The sequence below is a fragment of the Panthera pardus genome, unplaced genomic scaffold (assembly GCF_024362965.1).
Source record: "Panthera pardus isolate Hobbes unplaced genomic scaffold, ASM2436296v1 HiC_scaffold_1, whole genome shotgun sequence".
Classification (NCBI taxonomy): domain Eukaryota; kingdom Metazoa; phylum Chordata; class Mammalia; order Carnivora; family Felidae; genus Panthera; species Panthera pardus.
The window spans coordinates 37,432,316-37,457,805 of record NW_026526654.1 but is presented as its reverse complement, the minus strand read 5'-3'; the positions used below and the strand labels follow the sequence as shown (position 1 = coordinate 37,457,805).

The 25,490-nt window shown below is 36.2% G+C and overlaps 1 long non-coding RNA gene across 1 annotated transcript in view; it reads left to right on the top strand.

Moving 5' to 3' along the window:
• Positions 1 to 802: 802 nt before the first annotated feature.
• LOC109264189 (uncharacterized) overlaps positions 803 to 25,490 on the top strand; it is a 55,531-nt gene continuing 30,843 nt past the window's right edge. Inside the window, exons 1-2 of the long non-coding RNA XR_002078642.2 lie at positions 803 to 956; positions 1,972 to 2,185. This is a non-coding gene — a long non-coding RNA (uncharacterized LOC109264189). The remainder of the gene's footprint in view (positions 957 to 1,971; positions 2,186 to 25,490) is intronic.

The window sequence follows — 25,490 nt, the reverse complement described above, 5'->3', positions numbered from 1 at the left end:
TAGAGAAAATACATTTAGAGTGCTCTACTGTATTTATTGGGGAAAATCCCCATGTAAGTGGAGCTATGAAGTTCAAACCCATGCTGTTTAAGGGTCACCTGTACTTTGTCCACGTTATCTCAACAGTTCTCAAAGTATATATTATTGTCTCCATTTTACAGATGAATAGACTAAGTCTAAAAGAGCCCCACCTTCTTCCGCAGAACAGTAATGCCAAAGTGAAGATTCAATCTCAAATCTGATTCCAAAGGTCACTCTTGCAATCATGAGACAACATTTAACAAGAGTTTGTTAAATGTGTGAATAATTACATTAATTATAATAACAAAGTATATAAAGTTATCTTTAATTCTGTGCTTAAATTCATGCTTTATTTTTACCAGCTTGTGCAAAACAGTTGCCAATGCTTAAACACTTACAATAATGTTCAAAGGATAGCAACATAATATCTTTGCAGATGGCTGTAGAGTTTACACTTAAGTTAATTGCATGTCAAAAAAAAAAAAAAAAACAACAACTCTAAACATACCTGGGTGTCTGCCGGTGCTGATCCTCATGGAAGCTTCCTGCTATTATAAACTTCCTCAGGGAAGACTGCCTTCCCCCCATACACATTAGGTTAGACCCCCACTCCTTGTACTATGTTGCAAGCCCTGGTCTTCTTCTATCATCCAATTTTTAAAAATTATAATTTATAAGTTTTTCTGTAATTATTTCTTCAGAAATATCTCCCACAGAGAGATAAGAAGCCCATGGTTGGAGGGAACCGGTCTCTTCTTTTCATTGTCTCCTATCATCTAGTCCTGTGCCTGGCACAGGCATTTGCTTTGCAACTGTCAGATGAATGAATGCATGCACAAAAATGGCAAGGAATACAGATATGTGAAAATCCTTTCAATGTTAAAAATCATCTAACACGGATCACAGGAACTGAGGAATGGGAGCTGTTGAAAGAGGTAAATATCCAATTTCAGAAGACCATGAGTGCCATGCTAAAGAGTCATAAACAGTAATTAGCAGGAAGTACAATGACTAACACAGTGTGTTGATTATAGCAGTCTTACGATGGAAAGTAGTAAATGATCAATTTGATTACTTTAAGTTCCTAGTTACATGAGCTGGTTGTTTAATAGCTAAACAATAATTCAGAAAATTCACCTGATGATTACTACATATTTTTTCACTTACTGCTTTGTAAATAAAAGCCTTAACCGCATTTAAGCTTTCTCAAAGACACCATCCACATTACTCTCTCATAGAACTCTCTGTGCTCATGACATAAAGGGGCTGTGCAGTCACAACTCCCCACCTTACAACTTCTGCTGTGGCTGACATAAAATGAAACTAGGGAAGAGAGTGTGATCCAAAATTAAACAGGAGGCATTACATTTTCCATCTAAACGGTGCCCTAGTTCAATGTATGGCTGATAGGAAAGGTACATGTGCAGCAAGCCTCACTTTCTTTGCTTGAAAAACTAGCAGTCATAAATTGAAAAACATCTCATGAAGTCCAGTAACTTAATTTTTTAACTGGTACATTTTTATCATCATGTAAAAACCAATGATCATAGGGAAAAAAACTAACTTCTGAAGAGCATGAGCTTCTCATGTAGAAAATTAATTGCCACATTCAAAACCACAAAATTATGTGTATGATCTACAACAAGGCAGTTGTTTCCCAGGCCCTCATGTGGTTCAGCTTTATAACACCCGATTGCCTTTTGTGGTAGCCAGCCTCCCAAATGGTCTCCAGTGATCTTCACCTGTTGGAGTTCACAGCCGTCTGTAGCCCCTCTCACATTGTACTATGGTAAATCTGTGACCAACAACTTACAACAGTAGTAATGGTATGTCCCTTCTGAGATTAGGTTATTAAAAAGACTGCGGCTTCTTAGATGATGATGCCTTTTCCTTCTCCTCCTCCTTCTCTGTCTCTGTCTCTCTGTCTGTCCCTCATCTGGAATCACCCAGTTGCCATTAACATTAAATCAGCCTATGAGGAGGCCCAGATGGCAAGAAACTAAAGTCTCTGGCCAACAGACAGTGAGGAGGTGAAGTCTGCCAATAACCATGAAAGTGAACTTGCAACTAGATCCTTCGACCTGGTCAAGTCTTGAGATGACTACAGCACCATCTGGCATCTTGACTGTAACCTCTAGAGAGACCCTGAGCCAGAAACAATCAGGTATGTTTCCAGATTCCACCCCTTGGGAATTGGAGATAATAAGTGTTTTAAGCTGCTAAGGTTAAGCATAATTTCTTACACAGCACCTACCTCAGAAAATTCTTATGAGGGTAAAATAAGAGAAAGTACTTAGAAAAATGAAAATTAAAGTGCTATCCTAAGGTCAACACATCATCATGGCTAATTCCATTTCCCACTCACTCTAGTAATAGACACAGTGTCTCAGTGTCTGAAGAGAGATTTCTGCATAACAAAGTCAGCTATGAACATGTTCTCCTCAAATCTCGTAAAATAAAAGGTCTCTGAAATATCACCAGCTGTGTTCATTATTACAGCCAGCCTAAAATTCACTCTGTTCTGCCTTCATTTAGTGAAAATTAAACTATAGTAATTTGTTTTTATAAGAAATTTTCTTAATGTGTACTTTTCCTCACTAAAGGGATACTACTTTTTAGCACTAAGAAGATAATCCTGCTGGGAATAAAAAATACCAATGTTACATTCATAATTTTAGCATTCACTTTAAAAGCGATCCAGTGTGTGACCATCACATATGTATAACCAGAGATGTCCCCCAAGAAATACTTACCTTTTGAAGAAGCTAAAATCTTGGCATTGTTCTTCCAAACTGAAACTGGTAATAGCCCTAATAGCCTGTAGGAAAGAAAGAAAGAGATATGTCATTACTGAAAGTAACTCTAGTTTGAAAAAATATGATAACAGTTAATGCTTTATAGCTTTAAATTCCAGGAGTAATATATTTCAGAAATGACTTAACCTCCAGGATTAATATAATTCTGAAAGTAGTTAAAAGAAAACTATTTCTGGCAGTAGATAGTCTACAACAATATTATGCTTCATTTATGACTCATTTTCCACATGAAAAAAAAGTTTTAACAAATACATTTATAAGAAGCAAAATGTAATAAATAAACCAAAGAAATGAAAGTACTTTATAAAGCTGTAAAAAAATCAGATAAACAACAGGTATTAGAACATTGGCAATGTTATTATAAAAGCAAACCGTAAAATGGCATTTGGGGAAAAATGCAGACAGTGAGAAAATAAAAGCTACATAAAAGAACAAGGGAGGAAATTTAGACTCAGTCATGTCAAGAGCAATGTGTTTCTTAACCACTGAAAAAAAGCATTTCCATTAGAAGGACAGATTCAAGTGGTTTAACACTGGAAGACCATAATCTTCTGAAGGACGGAAATCTATGAAAAGATTTGTGAATAATAAAAGAATTGAAAATAGAATAAAGGGCAGAGGGAGGACAGGAGGAGAAAAATGAGTAAAAAGATGCTTCTTAACAATATAATTTGAATTTAAAACTCAAAACATCTGCTTTTATAAAAATCTGAGTGTATTAGCTTATAATAATTAGTATCTTCAATTGCAAGAAAGAAATAAAAGGACTATTAGGAAAAGAAAAAACCACACACCATCTTGAGGACAATAAAATTTTCTCTGATTCAAAAGGGGAGCTTCTTACAGACCAGTAGCAGCTGTATGTGCGTCTTTCAAAGGGCATTCTTCTGAAAGAATTTAGATCAGACAGTCCATTTATTTTTGCTAATAAAAAATTATATCTGTAAAATGATATTTGTTCTCTGTTTGATCTTCTTTTCTAACCTTACCATCATTTAAGAGCTATGCACAATAAAAAGAAGGTTCTCTTCTGTTTTAAAAAGTTAAAATTTTAATTTGATAGAGTCCTCGAGCCTATCAAAGAATTGTTAGAAATACTCCTTATCTGAAAAAGAAAAATCTAGATTCCAAATTTTCACTCAAGGCTATAAATTCTTCTTTTGGCAATAATTGCTATAAGTATTTCGTTTCCGTAAAGGTGATTTTAAAACTGCATTTTCTGGGAATTATGTGACTTATTTTTATAAATTTCTGGGAATAAGATGCATCACTATAAACTTCTTTAGGTTCTAGGGGCAAAATACCTAATAATAGTATTTACTTCCTGAGAATATTGTTTCTCCTCTTGATATAGCAAAATTCTATGACCCTCAGATTCTCATTGGTTTTCTACCTCTGGTTATATTCATCTTTGATTTTATATGTATTAAAATTACTACTTTCTAACTTGTTTTTACAAATCACCATGTTTACAGTATGCCTGAATCCCCTTCCATATTTCATATAGTTTAGAAAAACAATAAGCTTTTGTAGGATTTGAGTGTTTTGTGATCACATTATGTCTCACGTGCATCAGGTTACCATCACCTGGAAGAAAGAATCTAGTTTGAAGGAAGTTGCAAGACAAGAGGGTCCAGACAGAGCAATCTAACCCATCAAGTGCAGATGCGTAAGAGTTTTGTAGTTCTTCAGTGTCATCTTTCCAGCCCAGCCTACAGATTTCTAGCTATTCTACTTACTGCAATGGCTTAAATTGTCTACTTTACTGCCCAAATGATTGGCTACTTGCCAAACCACAAATTTGCTTTAGAAAGCACCCCTTAAGTGGAGAGTTAAGACAATTATTGAGATAATTCATCCCAAAAGAAATGCATTGGGAAAAACCTGCCTTTTTTTTTTTTTTTTTTTTTACTTTATCAAGATTGATATTGTCTACGTGGATGAAATTCATTGCACAGTTTTTGTATTTTGCCTCCTCTAAACTAGACTAGTCAGGTCTGTAAACTAGAAGAGACTTCATCCTGCTATCTAATCTGACCAGCTCTGACTTTAACTGCCTCCTGACAAAGTTTTTCAGAGGCATATCTATGTTAACACACAAGAGAGCTGGCTTTTGTGTTACCTACCTAACTCATCATGAAGTAAATGATGGAATGGATTTTTGAAAGCTCGATTGACCATTGACAAAGACCAGTTATTTTATTTATGTTGCATAAAGATCATGTACAGTTTTTTTGCAAGAGGATTTAACATTCCATCTAAACAATATTTGATAAGAAAATATATTCTGAATTTGTGTGTGTATTTGGAGTGATAAAATTGATATTTCTCCTCCCAGCTCTATTTTCATCAATGAAAGGATATCAATAATCTTTTAAACATGAAAATCATCTAAATGTAATAATGATTATATAAACTCAGAAATAGAATGACATAAATAAAATATAAGAATTACACAAAAGTCTCCCAGAGAATATATTAACCACTCATGGTCTCCATGTAAGTTGTTAGTCCTATAAAAAAAAAATACATTGTATAAATTATTTTTTTAACTTTAGTTCATATAATAGAACTTACTCTATGCTTAAGTGTTAATATAAATCCTCACAATAAACAATGAGGTAAGAACTATTATTATCACCTGGCTCCTTCATCAAATATTAGTGGTAGTCACTAGAGGATGCCCACATATGGGTCATCTAATGCTCATCCTTCTCGACACATGCTAAGTTAGGAACAAATGGATAACTTTTTTGGTCAAAGAAAGGTGTGCAAAAGTAGTCTCTGTCATTTCCATGAAAAAATTTTAAGTGTTCATGTATGATTCTCAGCATTCCTTTCCACTACCTCAATAATTATGGAAATTCTTATCAGGATGGTATTTTCATTAACCTGAATCCAAGAATGATTATGACAAATAAAGGCCCCCTGAAGAACAGCTTAAACATATAGAATAATTAGAAAAAACTGTTGTTGTTTTTTTTTCTGTTGAGTTACTGGGATTTGGAGACTTGTTTGTCGTTGCCCCATAACCTAGTTTTTCCTAACTCATACACTAATTATTTCTTGCAACTTACCATTGTTAGTCTGGAACACATAAAGCTATCTTGTTGTTGTTGTTGTTGTTGTTGTTTGTTTGCTTTTTAAAAAGATTGGAAGAGGAATGATGAGCAAGGAAGGAAGAAAAAGAGGGAGTAATACCTTTATGCTACTACTACTCCTTCTCATCTTTTCCTTCTTTCATTTTCCATCTTCCTATGATAAATCTTGAGCCCTAAAATGGAATTTTATACACTCAGGGGCAGAAGTGGAGAGAGTTTGTTTCTAGATATGGAAAAGAAACATGGAAGCTTCCCATTTAGGACTCAATAGAAATACTCTTAATTGCTATGTTGGGAATATGATGGAAAAAAACCAGCTGACTAAAATATCAAATATCTTCTTCCTACTATAAAAAACTCTGAAGAATTAGCTTGCACCATGTGAAATTATCATTCATATGCATCAAAATGACTAATAATAAAATAACTTCAAGATAGTCACCTCTGACCCCTTCCTCATATAACATTGGAAAGAATGTGGGAGGAAAAGTAGAAAAATTATGCTTATCTCTTTAATTAGTACAACACTCAATAGATTGGCAGATTGGAAGTGTGAAAGGAAAGGGAAAAGCTAAGAAGGAACAAAATTTGAAAATCATTGGAATTTCAGAAACAGGTACAAATTACACAATTTCAGTGACAGCCAACAGGGTGGATCAGGATTGTGAACTAAAAGGTTAAAGGCGAGGTATAAAGCAAGAAAATTATAGTTATAGAACAAAACTATTAATAAAAGATTTTTAGTAGTAGAAAGGGAATTTTGACAGATCCGTCAACACTTTCTCATAACTTTCCAGCATTGATCTTCAACATGGGGGCCAGAGCATAGACATTAGTTGTAGAAAGTTGCTAGTAATGGGGATAGAGGAACAGAACATAGTAAAAAGTCAAGGAGATGAGAGATGTTGGATGCCAATGAAGAGATTACTGAAATCACTACTGGAGGTCAGAGGATGTTTATATAACTTCGTGGATTAAAGTATTCTATTCTCCTGAATTTCCCACCATCTTGGGATTTTACATGAGGAAGGCAACTAGATGTGAGGATGGGCTGTTTGTTTTTTTATCTCTGTTAGAGGAGCCAATCCAATGTTTTAATCTAATTTATTTTATTTTAATGTATTCTTTCCCCCAGGCAAGAGTTTTGCTTAGGGGAGATGGTATAAAGCTAACGGATAAGATGAAATAGCTAGAAGTATTTAAATTTTCTATTTTTTAATTTTTTTTTCCAATTTTGAAATACAAATGGAAGATGAAAGCAATTCATATTAAGAGTTTTATAAGTTGAAAACAGGCTTCCTGTGAATCATGTGCAAAGTAGCTGTAAAAAAAAACAATTCAATAGAAATGGAATTGCCAAGTCATAAGAGATTCACAAATTGCCCTCAATTAGGCTGCTGAATTGATCTGTGGTCTCCATATCCACGGAGGAGGATGTTTACTGTCCTTGGCACAATAGAACAATCCTATCCAAATCACTACATCCAATCCTTGATGCATTCTTTTTGTTTTTGTTTTTGATGCATTCTTTTAAGGAACGTTGACATTTTGTGCATCCAGAGGGCAATAATGGGAGGGTACAGATGAGCAAACTAGAGTTTTGCAGCTTCAACAACTCTTGAAATATTTCAACCTTCTGTCACTTGAGAGAAAGAGATTTGACTCAGTGCTGTAGCAAAGGATTCAGCATATTTCATTTGGCTTTAAAAATCATGTTAGGTTGCTATTGAAAAAAATAAATAAAGGGCATTCAGAAATTCTGGGGAAAATGGTGGAGTAGGAGGACCCTAAACTGAACCTGGCCCAGGGATACAACTAGATAACATCCACATTAGTGTAAATAATCCAGAAAATGGAAGGAAGACTGGCAGAACAGACTTTCCACAACTAAATGTAGAGAAGAGGCCACATCAAAGAGAGTAGGAAGGGCAGAGACACGGTTGGGAACTAACAGACCAGCAGTACTGTCTGTGGAAGGGAGGACACTGCAGGCACAGAATGGGGGGTGGGGGGGGTGGGGTGGGGGGTGGGGGGGGGGGGAGAAAATAAGAGCCTCGCACCAGAAAACCCAATCAAAATAGGAGAGATAGAGTTTTTCAGACAAACCAAAGTTAAAGAAATTCATCACCACTAAACCAGCTCTGCAAGAAATGTTAAAGGTGACTGAGCGGAAAGGAAAGACCATATAGTAGGAGTAAGAAAGTAGGAAACACAAAAGCAGTAAAAATAGATACATCTATAAAAATTAGTCAAGGGATTCACAATACATGAGTGTGGAGTATTATACCATATACCTAAATCATCGTTGGTGGGGGAAGAGGAGTGAAGAACGGATTGAAACTTAAGTGACCATTAACTTAATATAGACTGCTATATGCAAAAAATGTTATATAAAAAAAAGGGGGGCACCTGGGTGGTTCAGTCGGTTAAGCATCTGACTTTGGCTCAGGTCATGATCTCATGGTTGTAGGATCGAGCCCTGCATCGGGCTTTGTGCTGAGCATGAAGCCTGCTTGGGATTCTCTTTTTCCCTCTCTCTGCCCCTCCTCCTCCTCAAAAATAAATAAGTAAACATTTGAAACAATAAAAATAAAAAAATTAAAATGCAAACAATGTAAAGTAGTATCTAATGAAGTCAGTCTCCCTCCTTTATCTGAGCCTGGTTAGATTTCTGCTCTGATAATTTGTGATTCTCTGTAAATGCCTGTCTCTTCAATTTCGGGGAAATGGTCTGTCCTGGGATCTTACTTCTCTGAAGGATCTAAGAAGAGTTGATTTTTCAGTTTGTCCAGTTTTCACTTGCTAAGATGGAGTGGTGACATCCAAGCCCCTTGCATGAAAAACTGGGATCTGGGAGTCCCTGTGCTTTATTTTCTATAGTTCCAATGGTATGTTTTAAGACCAATGAAATTTCTTCATCATATAATTTGCAGTGAAATTTTCATGTAAGATATGAGTTTTTTAAAAGTTTATTTATTTTGAGAGAGAGAGAGGCTGCATGAGTGGGGGAGGGGCAGAGAGAGAGGGAGAGAATCCCAAGCAGGCTCCATGCTGTCAGTGTGGAGCCCCAGGCAGGGCTGGATCCCACGAATTATGAGATCATGACCTGAGCTGAAATCAAGAGTCAGATGCTTAACCAACTGAGCCAACCCAGGAACCCCAAGATATAACATTTTTGACTAAATTTCCGTTTGCTCCTCATTAGATCTTCCACCATTGTCTTCATTATACTTGTGCTTTCCTCTATAATCCTTGAGTCATTTTAATATTGTTTGACAAGTCTACTATCTCTGCCATTTGGGGTCTCTTTCTGTTGGGCCCTTTTTTTTCCTGGCTGTGGGTCACATTTGTCTACCTCTTTTCATGCATAGTAATTTTTGTGGTTGATGGTCAATTCTGGACATTGTAAATTTTACACTGTAGCTTTTTAATTTCCTCTAAAGACAATTATACTCTGTTCTAGTAGAACAGAGTTAAGTTCTTAGAATCAGTTTGTTCTAAGTTAAGTTACTTAGAATCAGTTTGCTCCTCTCCAGGTACATTGTGATGCATTGTAAAGATGCCTCTTGAAATGCCTGGCTGGCTCAGTGGGTAGAGCATGTGACTCTTGGTCTCCAGGAGGTAGCTTCAGCCCCACTTTGGGCCTGGGACCTACTTAAAAAATAATCTCTTTTTCAATCCCTCCCCCTTCTCTCTGGTAACCTTCCTCCTTTTTCAGCACAACTTTCATTACTCTGCAGGCTCTGGTGTTTTCACATCAAATCATCCCTAAGAAAGAGAGCCTGGAAAACAAATTCATTCTAAGAAAGAAGTGACCCTATCTCACCAGAATGGTCACCCAAGGGAATAACCTCAAAATGATCAAGTTTTGACACTGACTTCACTGGGTAAATAGGTTTTTGAGAGTTTGATGTTCTCCAAGCTCCCTTATAAATCATAGCACATGGGAATATCTAAGCCTAACCTACATTTGAGGAATTACTAGTCTCTTTTACTCACTGTAAGGCTGTCAGCTTCTATGAGCTCCCCTCACTGTTCTGATAGTCTGGATATCCTTAAGGAACAGGTGAAACAGATTCTGCACCCAAGGGTGGGGAATCTTTTCCTAAAGAACTGGCTTTGACTTCTACTTGGGAAAATTACATGGGTGGTGCCAAATACTGAATTGCTAATGTGAAGAAGAGTGCACATAGCCAAGAGAGAGAGCCTGACATCATTACCCAACTTCTAAAAGTGGCACATCAAAGGGGGGGGGGGGGACACCAAATCAGGTGATATCTCAGTATGCCCATCTGAGCTCTGCTCTAGACCCCACGATTCTAGACTAACAAGTTATCCATGGATTTCCCATGAAATTTGGCCCATAAAAAGGAAAAATCCATTCAAATCAAATGAGAATATTTCCTTGACTCTGTTCCTTAGAGGACATATCCAGCCTTGGGTGACGTGACCGCCTTTGCTCTTCAAAAGCTACTGCCTTTCTCCACAGTTTAATGTTAAAAGTTATTACTTATTAAAGATTATGGCATGATGTCCTCAGAAACTATCAGAAAGTCCCCAAATAACCCAGGTAATTTAAACTCCTCATGACTTCTGAATAACTGTAGTCATTACAGTTACTTAGGATTTGTATCAAAAAAAAAAATTAAATTTAAAGCTCATGTTAATGAAGGCACCATTTCCCCAAAAAAATTTAACTATAACTACTCTTCAAATTGTATTTGATTTAAAATTTTTCATTTCCCTTAAAATTCATATGTAAAAGAAGAATAATCATATGAATTTTTGGTCTTTTAATAAATGCATTTTAAAACTGTACTTAGAAACTGAGAATTATGCACAGAATTATGCTGCCAAGTATAGATTTCTACTAACTGCCTCCTTATGGCAATCCCAAGGCTATTGGTTTTTGGGGAAACTTGTCAGACTTTGAAGGTAGCTGTCAATAATTTAGAAACAGATATATCAATGACAAAATGTATTATTTTTATTCAGTAACTCTTGGCTTTTATTAAGTTCTCTTTCTCATCTTGGTTGTCTAATCGGTGGCATTTCTTTCCTCCAGAGAATCCAAATATTGTATTTTAGGATAATGCAATGTTTTTCTAAGCCGTTCTCCGCATATTTCACTATTATACTAACCTTGTGAAAGAAACAAGGTAGGGTTGTTATCCTTATTCTATTAATTAAAAAAGAAAACAAAACTGAAGCACAGAGATGACAAATGACTTGTCTAAAGACATGAAGTTGGCAGTACATTAAAAACTATTATTAAAAAATGATGACTAATCTCAAAATATATTAGTGATGCAAAATGTTTACTTCTTCCCATTTTCAGAATCATACATAGCAAGAGCCCATTATATAGCTATCTTTACCTCACTTCCAAAACATGTACACTCTCATCCATCCTGACTCTCTTTTCATGTTGCTGTTACAAAATGGGTACCTGAGAGTGAGCCATGAAACGATGTCACCAAATAATCAAAAGTAAGTGAAAATCATAAAGAGCCAGTTTCTATCCATCCCTGCCCCCTTCCCCAGTGCCCACCGGGGGTAAAAAAAAAAAAAAAAAAAAACACGACAGGCTTGTAAGCATCCAGCTATGGCCACAGAGCTGTTTGATTGCTTAAGCCGGGTGGTCAGACAATAGGACCAGAAAGAATGGCTGCTTCCTTCCTTCCTGTTGAGTGTTCTGCCTGAGTGAGCAAATTCAATAGCACTTCGCTTCACAGCAACACTAGGCTCTAGCACGAGGGAAAATCAACAAAGAGCCATTCTAGGGCATTTCCAACCCCACCTAAGCCAAGCCTCTGAGCTATAGAACCATGGGGGAGGGGCTGGCCAGGTTTGGCACTCCTGGGAGTGTGTGCAGGAAAGCCCATAGACATGCAGGTTATTGTTTATATTAAGACCGCTGGTTACACAGCTTCAGGAATCTGTAATTGCCCAGTTGAGTTGTTATCATTTTGCACTTTCTAATATACAATTCTCTGAAATGTTTCAAAATGTTCCTCACTGTGGCAACAAAGACAAAATTGGTATGGACAAGTGTGATGACAGTAATTCTAGAATCACCTGGCAGCCTCCTGCAGCAAACCATCTTTCTCTTCCTCCACTGACTTTTATATCTATGTGTATAATAATTTAGCCAATTTGGCAGTTAAGAATGGGAACCAGAGAAAGTGTAAAAGTCATTAAATATTTAATACTGTGTAGTTTTAACTAAACCTAAATTTCTAAGTTAATACTGAAGTAATTTTGTATTATCTGTAGAAGCGTGTGTATATATATATATATATATATATATATATATATATACACACACATATATATATGTATGTATATATATGTGTGTGTGTGTGTGTGTGTATATATATATATATATATATATATATATATATATATATATATGCATGCTGAGTGTATAACTTCAAATATCCTCAAAATTACCTATGTTGTAATTATACATAGGAGAACTAATATTGAGGATGATTCTCTTCATGTTGGTTCAATTTTTTCCTCTTACCATTTATGTGTATATACCTATGCTGTTGACATTTCAAGAAAATGTACTTCTAAATTGCCCATCAAAAATTAAATATCATCTTACAGAATAATGCATTATGTTACTCTCCCTCCCCCTGCTCTATGTCAGTAGGCTGAATTTCTAGAGACAGTCCTCAAAATTCCACAGCCTAGTTACTGGAGCCTATGAATGTGATAAGATATTACTCCCATGATTGTGTTATGTTATATGGCGCAACTGGTCTAAAAAAAAGATTATCCAGGTGGGCCTGATCTAACCATACAAGCCCTTTTTAAGCAAAGGACTTTCTCTAGATCCCACATAAGAGAGATTCAGAGTGTGCAAAGGACTTGACCCACCAAGGTTGGTTTGAAGATGGAAGGAGCTACATGAGAAGGGGTATAGGTGGTCTGGAGGAGCTCCGTGTGACTTCCAGACAACAGCCAGCAAGGAAACAGGAGCCTCGGTGCTATCTATATGTGCTAGGAACTAGATTTTGCCAACAATCTGAACAAACGTAGAAGGGAATTCTCCTCCAGAGCCTCTAAATAAGGGCCTAGCCCAGGAGATAACTGATTCCAGTCTGTGATACCCTGAGCAAAGAATCAAGCCAAGCCCATCCAAATCTGTATCTACAGAACAGTGAGATAATAAATGGATTTTATTTTAGGCCAGGTTCGTGGTAATTTGTCAAGGCAGGAAAAAAAAAAAGGACCAAAGACAAATTTCCTTCTCTTCACTACATTGAATTTTCTTAATTGCAAGTGCAAAGTTATGAATATGAATATGTATTTTGTCATCTATTGTTATTGATATGGACACAATTTCTGCCACTGTGACATCCATGATGTTTCAATATTTCTGGCAGTGGAAGTATATGTGTATTTATACACAGACATTTCCGTAACTGGAACTTGGTGGCATCCAACATTGTCATTATAGAGACATTTAGAGTACATGAAGCTATAATATGGTTAAACTAAATTATATTATTCATCTGATGGATTTGAACTGAAACATATCTTGGATTCACAATTGAAGATGAAAGATGAGATTCTTTATTATAAAGTTAAAAGATAAGATTCTGTATTAAGTGACTAAAGAATGTATAATGCTTAATCCTTTGATATGAAAAATTGAACTCGCCATGCATTCTCATTTGTAGTCATTTACACACGACTGCATTATAGCCTTTATTTCATTCCATAAAAATGAGTAAGGAAGGGGCGCTGTTGGTTAAGCCTCGGAGATCAGCTCAGGTCATGATCTCATGGTTTGTGAGTTGGAGCCCCACCTTGGGCTCTGGGCTGACAGCTTCAGATTCTGGAGCATGCTTCAGATTCTGTGTCTCCTCTCTCTGCCCCTCCCCCACTCATACTCTGTCTCTCTCTCCTTCAAAAATAAACATTGAAAACAATTTTTTAAAAATGAGTACGTAAAATAACCTCTAATGAAGAAAAATAATTCCTACAAACTAGAAATTATGTGAAGGCCTTTTACATTGAAACTTTATTTTCTTATCTTTTTTCAAGTTTATTTATTTATTTTAAGGGAGAGAGAGTGGCTAGTGCAAGTGGGGGAAGGGCAGAGAGAGAGAGAGAGAGAGAGAGAGAGAGAGGGAGAGAATCCCAAGCAGTCTCTGCACTGTCCGTGCAGAGACCAATACTCGAACTCAGGAACCATGAGATCATGACCTGAGCCGGGATCAAGAGTTGGATGCTTAACCAACTGAATCACCCAGGCGCCCCTTTCACTGAAATTTTAAAACAACCCTTTTAAGAAGTTACTACTCTGATACCCCTTTCACAGAGGAAGCAACAGCAGCTCAGAGAGGTTACAGGATTTAACCAAGCTCACAGACCGAAGCTGGAATATGAAACAAGACGACACCAGAGCCCTGGATCTTATTTTTAATAATGTAAAATATGATTTTGTTTTGAATTTCCAACATATTTAAGAGTTGCAGGTACAGAACAAAGAACTTTTTTTTCCCTGAGCCATTTGAGAATTAGTAGCTGATCTGATATCCCATTACCACCAAATGCTAAGTGTATATATCCTACAAATAGGACATTTTCTCACATAAGCACAATACAGTGATCAACATTAAGAAGTTAACCTTGGTACATTAGCACCATCTAACCCTTAGACCCCATTTAATATTTGCTAATTGACCCAATAATCTCCTTTATGAATATGGATCCAGTCAGAATTACACATTTCACTTATGTGTCATGTTTCTTTAATCTCCTTCATTCTGGAAGAGGTCCTCAGTCTTTGCTTAATTTTCAGGACTTTTGAAAATTCTAGGCCACTTGTTTTGCAGAATATCTTTCAATTTCTGTTTTGCTGTTGTTTCCTTTTCATTACATTCAAAGTATCACAAGGTAATTCTGAGTTCTCATTATACCTTATCTAGTGGCCTACAATGATGTTGTTCACTTTAATCTCTCTCTTTTTAAAAAATGTTTATTAATTTATTTTTGAGAGAGAAAGGGAGCATGAGCGGGGAGGGGCACGTACAGAGGGGGAACAGAGGATCTGAAGCAGGCTCTGTTCTGACAGCTGCGAACTGGACATGGGGCTTGAACTCAAAAACCCTGAGATCATGACCTGAGCCAAAGTTCGACACTCAACCAACTGAGCCACCCAGATGCTCCCACTTTAATCTCTTGATCAAGGTGATATTTGACAGATTTTTGTGCTATAAAGTTTTTTTTGTTCCTTTACAATTAAAGTATTTTGTGAGGGAGGTTATTTGAAGGTATAAAATATCCTATTCCTAAGTAAAGTTTCAGTTTATTCATTTATTATATCAGTATCATCTCATAGATTTTTACTTTATTCAGTGACTAATAATCCATTACTATCATTATTATATTTATCTTTATTTTGGCCAATGGGAGGTCATATAGGGTGGCTTCTATATTCATTCATTTGACACATTAACTTTTTATTTAAATCACTTCCTTACTTTCTGATACAATTGCTTTCTAAAAAAAGGTCCCAGAATCAGCTATTTCTTCAAGGTTCTTTGGTTCCTTTGTGTAGAGAATGATATGTAGAAGCCCAGATTTGGGTGCTAGACGTATTCATTGCTATTGGGGTATTATCCTGAGATCCTTTCACAGAACTAGGGAATGTACGTATGTATATACATACACATTAACATCTATTTTTATTTCTGTATAAAATATATTTAATATATGTTAAGAAGATATATATATATATATATATAAAGATATATATAATAGATAGATAGATAGATAGATAGATAGATTTAATGTATATCTTTGTGCATTGAAATCTACGAGTCCACACCAATACTTCCTATTCCAATGCAACATCACAGGGTTAACTGTCATTTCCCCCTTTCCTCATTTATAACTTTCTTGTCAGAAAATAGGAACCTATCTCACTTTATCTACATATTCTACATTTGATCAATCACACAGTATGGAACAAAAATCATATCACCACAATTACCCCTCATTTTTATCAGGGCATAATGACCCTCTCTGAGACACCCCACATGTAGAAACCCTCCTCATCTGCTTCAGCTCTAGAACTCCATCGGGCCTTTTCTCCAAATGGAAAATTTCATCACTTTGCTTGGACTCTATACCTTACACCCAGCTGACACCCCCCTCCCACTCCCAACCACCATCACCATGTACTTGCTATTATCACCCTACGTGGGCTAAACATGCTGGCCAGCCCAACTTGAATACCCTTCCTGGGCAGTGACACTGATACCAGGACACAGCACAGGTGAACACCTTTCTCACCTTGCTTGGTATCCCACATCCTCATCAGGCCTTTCTCCTTTGGGAAACCTTCTTCACACTAGACCCTGGTTCTTATGCACTCACATGAACAAGGAGAAGGATGAAGCTATTACACTTGAATAATAATTTCATTTGTATTTGCACCTGACATGATGAGTAACAGCTGCTACTGAATCTACCTGCACAGGAAAAGACAGAGAGGATTAAGTAATTCATTTTCCCCTGAACTTAGAGATACCCTAATCAAAATAAACCAAGTTGGAGAAGTTTGCTCTTAGTGATTCCATCCTGCTCAGTTACCTTTCTTTTCCAGGACATGAGACCTTTCTCTTTGACTAGTTTCTTTAAGGCATCAGGCAAATTTAGGCTTAATGAGCAAGACAGGTTTCATTTTATTTTTTCAAGAAAATGCTGAAGCATTCACCCCTTTTTTGTCTCCTATAAATAGCTCAGGCTCTGCCTACATAAAGGATAGATTCCTTTGGTGCTAAACTCTGCTCATACATAAAAAGGCACCACTCCTAAGTCAGCTTCCAATACTATCATATTAGCTAATTGTTTCATTTGTGCTCCCAACTAATTTAGAAGTTTCAAGGACCATATTGTATTCATCTTTTTACCCCTAATGCCTGTAACACAATAGGCTCTTAATAAATTTTTAATGAATGATTGAATAATTGAGTAAATGAGTGAACAGCAGGAGCTATAAATGAAACTTCTTTCAATCCTTGGCATAGTACAAACAAATAATGAGGGTTTGTAACCAAACTGTTGGCTTACATGTAAATATATATATCCGATTTTGTCCTCCATCTCATGCTGCTGTGAGGGACAAGAATTCTCAAATTCCTTGGGTGACATGTGAGTCATTATAATTTCAAAGTCACTTCTTTCTCATTCACTAAAACACCTGAGCTCAATACTGTTTATGATGAGAAGACAGAGAGTTTTCCCTCATATCTGCCTCTGTTCCCTCCACATCATACATTTGAGCATAAAAGACCATCTCCCCAAGCACTTATTGTGCTCTGAGGGCACAATAAGCCAAACATTATCATATTTGTGCTTTAACAGACACACACAGACAGTACTGAAAAAAGATTTGCTAATTCTAGCTCCCAATCTATCAAAATCTGTTACATGCTTTCAATACACATATACAGTTCTAAAGCAAATTAACCTGTTTATAGCTATCTAGAATTCAATAAATCTAGTACTCACTACAAAATTCCCACAGATAGCTGATAAGATTCGCATAGTTAATGAGTGCTAAACAGAAAATCTTTTAGTCTGCTTGAGTAGGAAGACTGACATATATTTTAACTGCATTAACATTTTGACTGATTCAAACCACAGTATAATCAAACTAAAATGATGACAAAGCCTGTTGTTTCTATTTATGAGGAAAGAGTTATAAAGGGAAATATATCTACACCATCCAGTTAGAATACCTCTTTCAATAACCTAATTTTCATTAGGAAAATTAATAACACTTAGAGTTTACAAGAAGAATTTACTGTAAATTTTACTAAAACTTAGAGTTGAAGATTCTCAGGTGCATCGGTCTGTAAAAAGTGTCAGAGGGGCGGGGCATCTGGGTGGCTCGGTTGGTTGAGCTGGTTGAACGTCCTGCTTCGGCTCAGGTCATGATCTCACAGTTTGTGGGTTTGAGCCCCGCATCAGGCTCTGTGCTGACCGCTTGCGCAGAACCTGGAGCCTGCTTCAGATTCTGTGTCTCCTTCTCTCTCTGCCTCTCCCCTGCTCATGCTGTGTCTCACTCTGTTTCTCAAAAATAAGTAAATGTAAAAAAAAAAAAAAGTTTTCAAAAAAAGTGTCAGAGGGGCACCTGGCTGGCTCAGTTGGTAGAACACGCAGCTCTTGATCTCGGAGTTTTGAGTTTGAGCCTCATGTTGAGTGTAGAGATTACTTAAAAATAAATCTGTTTAAAAAAAAAAATGTTAGATGGTCATGAGATCAGGTCCTGTGTCGGGCTCCACGCTGAGCATAGACCTGCTGAAGGTTCTCTCCTTTGCCCCCGCCCCCACTCCTGTGCTTGCATGCTCTCTCTCTCAAAAAGAAAAAAAAAATTGAAATAATTGAAAAACTTAAAAATAACTAGAAATTTAAAAGTTAAGAGATTTGGGGAAATACACACACAGAAACAGACACAGGTGTGCCTGGGTGGCTCAGTTGGTTAAGCCTCCGGATCAGGTCATGATCTCCTGGTCTGTGAGTTTGAGCCCTGGATCCAGCTGTCTGCTATCAGCAGAGATGACTTCAGATCCTCTCTCTCCCTCTCTTTCTGTCCCTCCCCAGTTCTCGCTCTCAAAAATAAATAAACATTTTTTTAATCAAAAAAAAAAAAAGCACACAAAGACACAGTGTATACCTATTAAAAGAGGTCTGCTCAGATTAAGGTAAAATGCTATACATTGCTATACATTAAGATGCTATACACTGAGTGGTGTTATGAAAAATAGCAAACCAGGAAGCCCCAAAAGTCAATCATTTTATCCAAAGAAAAATTAAACTGGGAAAAAAAAACCATCAGGATCACTTATTTTGGAACTTGGGAACAGGATTAGACATTTATGATAACCAGAGGAGTATTTGATAAAGGAAGAGGCTGTTGAACTTCGGTAGAGAGTGACCTGTGCGAACCAGCTATCATCCGCCATACCTCAGCCTCCCCTTGGACATGGGGATGGCAACCCCTCCTAGAGCAATGGGCTAAATCTAAGGTGTGCGTGAAGGGCATTATCTTTCACATATTTAGGATTGTGTGTTTTGGAAGATCTGGCAGTTCCTTAAGGGACAAATGCAGACATTACCTTTGTTTTGTCCCCCTCAGACTGCAGGGAAGTCCCTGGCAACTGATTCTACTGGAATATTTAGACATATATACCCTTCATATATATATATATATATATACATATATATATGTATATATATATATGTATATATATATATACATATACATATACATACACATGTATATGTATATATATATATATAAATGAGAGAAAGAGAGAATTATGTGTGTATATATATATGGAGATATATATATATATATATATATATATATATATATATATATATAAATAATTCAAGCATTTAAGAAAATAGGTCATAGACTGACCTGCAGAAATAATGGTACAGAATGTTTTGTGGTCACATATAGCAAGGAATACAAACCTTGCAAAAATAGGAAAAGTCACTGTACAAATGGACAACCAAAGCCCTCAACAAAGAACAAAAGTAATCTCTGAGGAGGAAGTGAATCTGATTTCCAGGCTTACTTCATTATAATATTCAATCTGTCCAGTCCTCAACAAAAAATTACAGTGCATACAAAGAAAAAAGAAAACATGGCTCATTCACAAAAATAATAATAATAATATGATTTGACAGAAACTATCCTTGAGGAAAATATCTTAAATGTCTTAAATATGCTTAATTCAGTTAAAGGAATTAATATCTTAATGTCTTAATCTTAAGATTAAGATTAAATATCTTAAATGTCTTAAATATGCTTAATTCAGTTAAAGGAAATCATGGACAAAGAACTAAAGGAAATCAGGAAGGGGTATCTGAGTGGCTCAGTTGGTTAAGCGACTGACTCTTGGTTTTGGCTCAGGTCAGGATCTCACAGTTCATGGGATCAAGCCCTGTGGCTGCCTGTAGGCTGACAGCATGGAGCATGTATGAATTTCTCTCTCTCGCTCTCTTTCCCCCTCCCCCCTCCCTCTCTCAAAACAAATAAATCTTTAAAAAAAATAAAGGAAATCAGGAAAAAAATATATAGACAAATGGAGAATGTCAACAAATAGTTAGAAATTATAAGAAACCTAATAGATATTCTGGAGCAGAAAAGTATAATAGTTGAAATAAAAAATCCACTAGAGGGGCTTAATAGTAGATTTGAACAAGCAGAAAAATCAGTGAACTTGAAGATAAGGAAATTGAAATTACTCAGTCTGAGGAGTCAGAAAGAAAGAAGAATAAAGAAAAATGAACAAATCCTGTAGGACACAATTAAATATGCCAACACATGCATCATGGAAGTCTCAGAAAAAGAAGAGAGAAAAGGGGGAAATATTGAAGAAATAAAGGCTGACACTTCTTAAGTGTGATGAAAGACATTAATCTGTGCATTCAAAAACTTGAACAAACTCCAAAAAGAATTAAACTCAAAAGAGATCCACATCAAAACATCAATTATAGCCAAAAGACAGAGAGAATCTTAGAAACATCAAGAGAGAAAGGACTCGTCATGTACAAGGGAAGCATTAATAAAATTAGCTGATTCCCCATCAGAAATCATGGAGGCCATGAGGCAGTGGAATGACATATTTAAAACACTGAAAGAAAATAAACTGTTAACTAAGAATTCTATATCTCTAAAAATAAAGGAGAAATTAAGACATTCTCAAATAAACAAATTCAGGAATTTTGTTATGTTCTAAAAGAAATGCTAAAGGGAGTCCTTCAGGCTTAAATGAAAGGACAGCAGACAATAAATAGAAGTCATGTGACAAAAATACAGGACAGTGATAAAAATAACTAGATGAGTAAATATTAAAGCCTATATGATTTTACTTTTGATTGATGACTTCTCTTTTTTTCTTTTATGCAAAAGTGTAAAACAATGATTATAAAAGTATGTTAACAGCCACACATAGCATGTAATCTGTTATAATAATAACATAAAGGGAGTGGGCAGAGACAAAAGTTCAGAGTGTTGCATACTATTGAAACTAAGTTGGTATTAGTCAAAATAGTTTGTTATAAATTTAAGATGTTAATTGTAAATTCCAAGGTAATCACTAAGAAAATAACAACAACAAAGCAGAAAACAAAGGAAAAGAATCAAAATGATACCTTACAAAAAATTAACCACAAAAAATCATTAATAGAAGAATTGAATAAAAAAATGTATAAGACATATAGAAAATGAAGAACTGAATGGTAGAAATAAGCCCTTCCCTATTAACAATTACTTTAGACATACATAGATTAAACTCTCCAATGAAAAGACAGACATCGGCAGAATGGATATTTAAAAAAAAAAATGATTTTCTATTTATAAGAGACTTACTTCAGATACGAAGACACAAAGAAGAAGAAAGTAAAAGAATGGAGGGATGCCTGGCTGACTCAGTCGATGGAGCATGGGACTCTTGATCTCAGGGCCAATAGTTCAAGCTCCACTTTGGGCATAGAGCTTACTTTAAAATTTTTAAAATACAAAACATATATTAAAAAAAAGGAAAGAATGGAAAATAATATTTCATACATATAGTAACCAAAACAGAGCAGTGGTGGCTATATTATTAATCAGAGTTTAAATTAAACAGATTTTAAATCAAAAAGATTAAGAGAAAAATGGGGCACTTGTCTGGCTTAGTTGGATTACAATACAACTAAGTTGGATTAACATACAACTCTTGATCCTTGGGGTTGTAAGTTCGAGCCCTGTGTTGTGCGTGGAGGTTACTTAAAAAAAAAAAAAAAAAGATTAAGAACAAAGAATGACGTTATATACTGATAAAAGATGCAATCCATCAAGAAGATGTAACAATTATTCTTAAAATTATGCACCTACCAGAGCAATTAGGGAAGAAGAATAAATGAAAGGCACACAAATTGGAAAGGAAGTAAAACTATTTTTGTACATAGATGACTTAATCTTATATGTAGAGAATCCAACAAATCCATACACACACAAACGTGAAAGCAAATAAATTCTGCAAAGTTACAAGGTACAACATCAAATGCAAAGTCATTTGCATTTCTATACAACAGCAGTGAAGAATCCAAAAAGAAAATTTTAAAAACATTCCATATACAATATCATCAAAAAAGGAATAAAACAGTCAGGAATAAATTTAACCAAGAAGGATCAAGACTGGTACACTGAGGGATGCCTGGGTGGTTCAGTCGGTTGTATCTGATTCTTGATTTTGGCTCAGGTCATGATCCCAGAGTCATGGGATCCAGCCCTACGTTGGGCTTCGTGCTGAGTGTGGAGCCTACTTGAGATTCTCTCTCTCTCTCTCTCTCTCTCTCTCTCTCTCTCTCCCCCTCTGCCCCTCCCCTGTGCTCTCTCTCTCTTTAAAAAACAAAACAAAAGATTAGTACACTGAAAACTATAAAACATTACTGAAAGAAATTAAAGAGGATATACATAAATGGAAAGACATCTCGTGAGATCATGATCTGACCCTAAATCAAGAGTCAGACACTTAACCGACTGAGCCACCCAGGTGCCTCAAAAAATTCTAAGAGTTTTAAAATATATGTGCCTGGAACCTGGACAAGTACCAGACATGTTTTTGTTTTTTGTTTTTAATCTCACACATGTAAGAAAGTACTGGCAATACTATAAATTAATTCTCCGATAGAGTTGGTTTGAAGTATGAGGAAACCATGCCCAGGGCAAGGGGCTTGGGGAAAGCATCATAGAAGTGATGTGATGGAGGGAAAAATCTTGGGAGCTACATTTTCAGTGAGGAAAAACACCTGTTCAAAGTCACAGGTCCTGAAAGAAAAGGGATTATAGATGAGGACAGGCCTTGAACTTCCAGGAAGTTCAGGAGATGAGGCTGGGAGACAGGTGGGCTGAGGCTGGTAAGCCTCATCAGTGCAAAGGGATTGGGGATTGATTTTATAGGAAGCAGGGATCCCACTGAGGTCTGGCAAGAGGGGAGTGTTGTATTTATTATTTTTGAAGATAATGCAGGCAGTAACAAGAAGGATGGACTGCAGTGGGAAAGAGAAAAGAAGTAGGAATACATTTGAAAGGCTGTTATAATTTGTGTAACAAAGTTAACATAAGACGGAGCCTTGCAATGGAGATAGAAAACTAGGCAAAAAAGCATTGGACATGGTTGTTCTGTTTGTTAAGATACCTCAAATTGTAATTTGAAACGTTCACATGAGTATTGTTCTCCTCGTTAAAGGACAACAACTTCAAAACATAGTTCCAGGACCCACAATATTTCCCATAAACACTCTCTGATAGCTGTATTGTCTTGAGGATGAGGCTTAGAGGTACGTGGGAACCAACTTTGCTGTGTTGGTTCCATGCTGACCAAGAGAGGTATTAGGAAAGTGAAATAGCTCATTTTCATGAAAGCACTTCAAATGATGCAAACCGTTCTAAGTGCATAACCTGCAGGTTAGTTAAAGCAAAGTTAAAGGATACAATACCAAATGCAAAATCATTTGCCTTTCTATACAACAGCAGTGAAGAATCCAAAAAGAACTTACTTATAACTTACTTATAAGTATATTAAGCTTATAACTTACTCTCCAATAGCATTATATATGTGCCTCCTCTCCTTGTGTGCAATACAATAAATGTCTAGATCTTCCTGACATAATACCTGGCACAAAATGTGTTAACAAAAAAGTACTGAATAAACAATGGAATAAATAATACATGGATAGAATGGGCAGTTTTTAGTTCACTCAATGGAGGAAAGGACCAAATGCCAGATACTTGGCTTGGTCTGACTGGGGAAAATCCATTTCAAAATATTGCCTAGACTGTAACCCAGGGCACACTGGGATGATCAGATAAGATGCACATTTGTTTCCTTTAAAAAAAAAAAACAGTTTTATTTATTTTGAGAGAGAGAGAGAGAGAGCAAGCTAAGGAGAAGCAGAGAGAGAGAGAGAGAGAGAGAGAGAGAATCCCCATCAGGCCCCACACTGTCAGGGCAGAGCCAGATGCAGGGCTTGATCCCACAAACTGTGAGATCATGACGTGAGCTGAAATCCAGAATCAGATGCTTAATTAACTGAGCCACCCAGGTGCCCCAATGCACATTTCTTTCTTGTGTTTTTGACAACTACATTTGTCAGGTTAACCAGAGACATTATACCTAAGTGTTATTTGTTTTCATTTATTGTGAATTCCTGTATTTTGTTGTGTATAACTCACTGGTAATGCAAGATGAGTCCATTAAGCGTGTTCCCAGGATGAAAATAAACACAGCACGGAAGGGCAAATATTACTATGTTAAATTAGTAAAACTGCAGAGAGAGTGAGAGTAAATCAACCAGTAACTATTTGCACTATTAGAAGAAAGACAATAATCCCCTTTTGGATATTTTTAAAGCCATTTAAATCCTTTTTAAAAAACATTTTTATTATTCTGCCTTTTCAGTTAGCCTAATTTGAGAAATAAAAGCACTGAGACAGAATTGAAGGACATGTGTCAAACGATTATTTAAGGATCCTGTATTAGATGCACAGTTTGGACACGGATCTCCGGTTTCTGATCTTTTACTTCAGAATTCTGTTCACTAATTTACAACATTCTGAATTAAAGGCTTTTTTTTTTTCAAGATTCTTTTACACTTTCCCTTACAAAACATTGTCAGGATCGCATCTAAAAAAAATTTTTTTTTATGTTAAATGGTATCATTCACTCTCTTTTTCAAAAAGGGCACACAACAGGGGCACCTGGGTGGCTCAGTCAGTTAAGTGTCCGACTTTGGCTCAGGTCATGATCTCATGGTCCCTTAGTTGGAGCCCTGCGTCGGGCTTTGTGCTGACAGCTCAGAGCCTGGAGCCTGCTTCGGATTCTGTTGTCTCCTTCTCTGTCTGCCCTTCCTCTGCTCACGCTCTGCCCCTCTCTCTCACACACAAAAATAAATGAACACTAAAAAACAATTTTTAAAAAAAGGACACACAACTTCTAATAGTACTGATTCAGCAAAGGCAGGGATACTCTCTGTCTTTATTAGAATTCTGAATTTGGGCAAAGCTGGTAGAAAAGTGAAATTGTCCCCTAACTTGTGGTTCATAAGTGTACCTCTAGAGTGGGTTACAGCCACTCCTTCTAGTGGGTGATTTGGCATCCCCTTTAGTTCATTAAATGCTAGAATATATGTACTAATTATTCATGATGGAGCTGTCTGCTTTGCACTGCTGTTTACTCCATTATAAGTATGAGAGCACACTGTTATTTTGCTTTACAAAAAGCAGATCAGAAGTATTTAATTCATTTAGTCTGACTGATGTGCCCTCAGAAACAGAATGAAATGGTGGGTTGAAATAAATTAGGGTATTAATATTTGTAAACTATAAAGATGTCTGATAATACTTTAATCTGTGAACATTTCGTTTTCCAAATTCTATTAATAATGCAGAAAAAATGTTCTCCCTTGATTTTCATAAAATATTTACCATTTTCCTTCTTTCCTTTTTTTCCCACCCAAACTA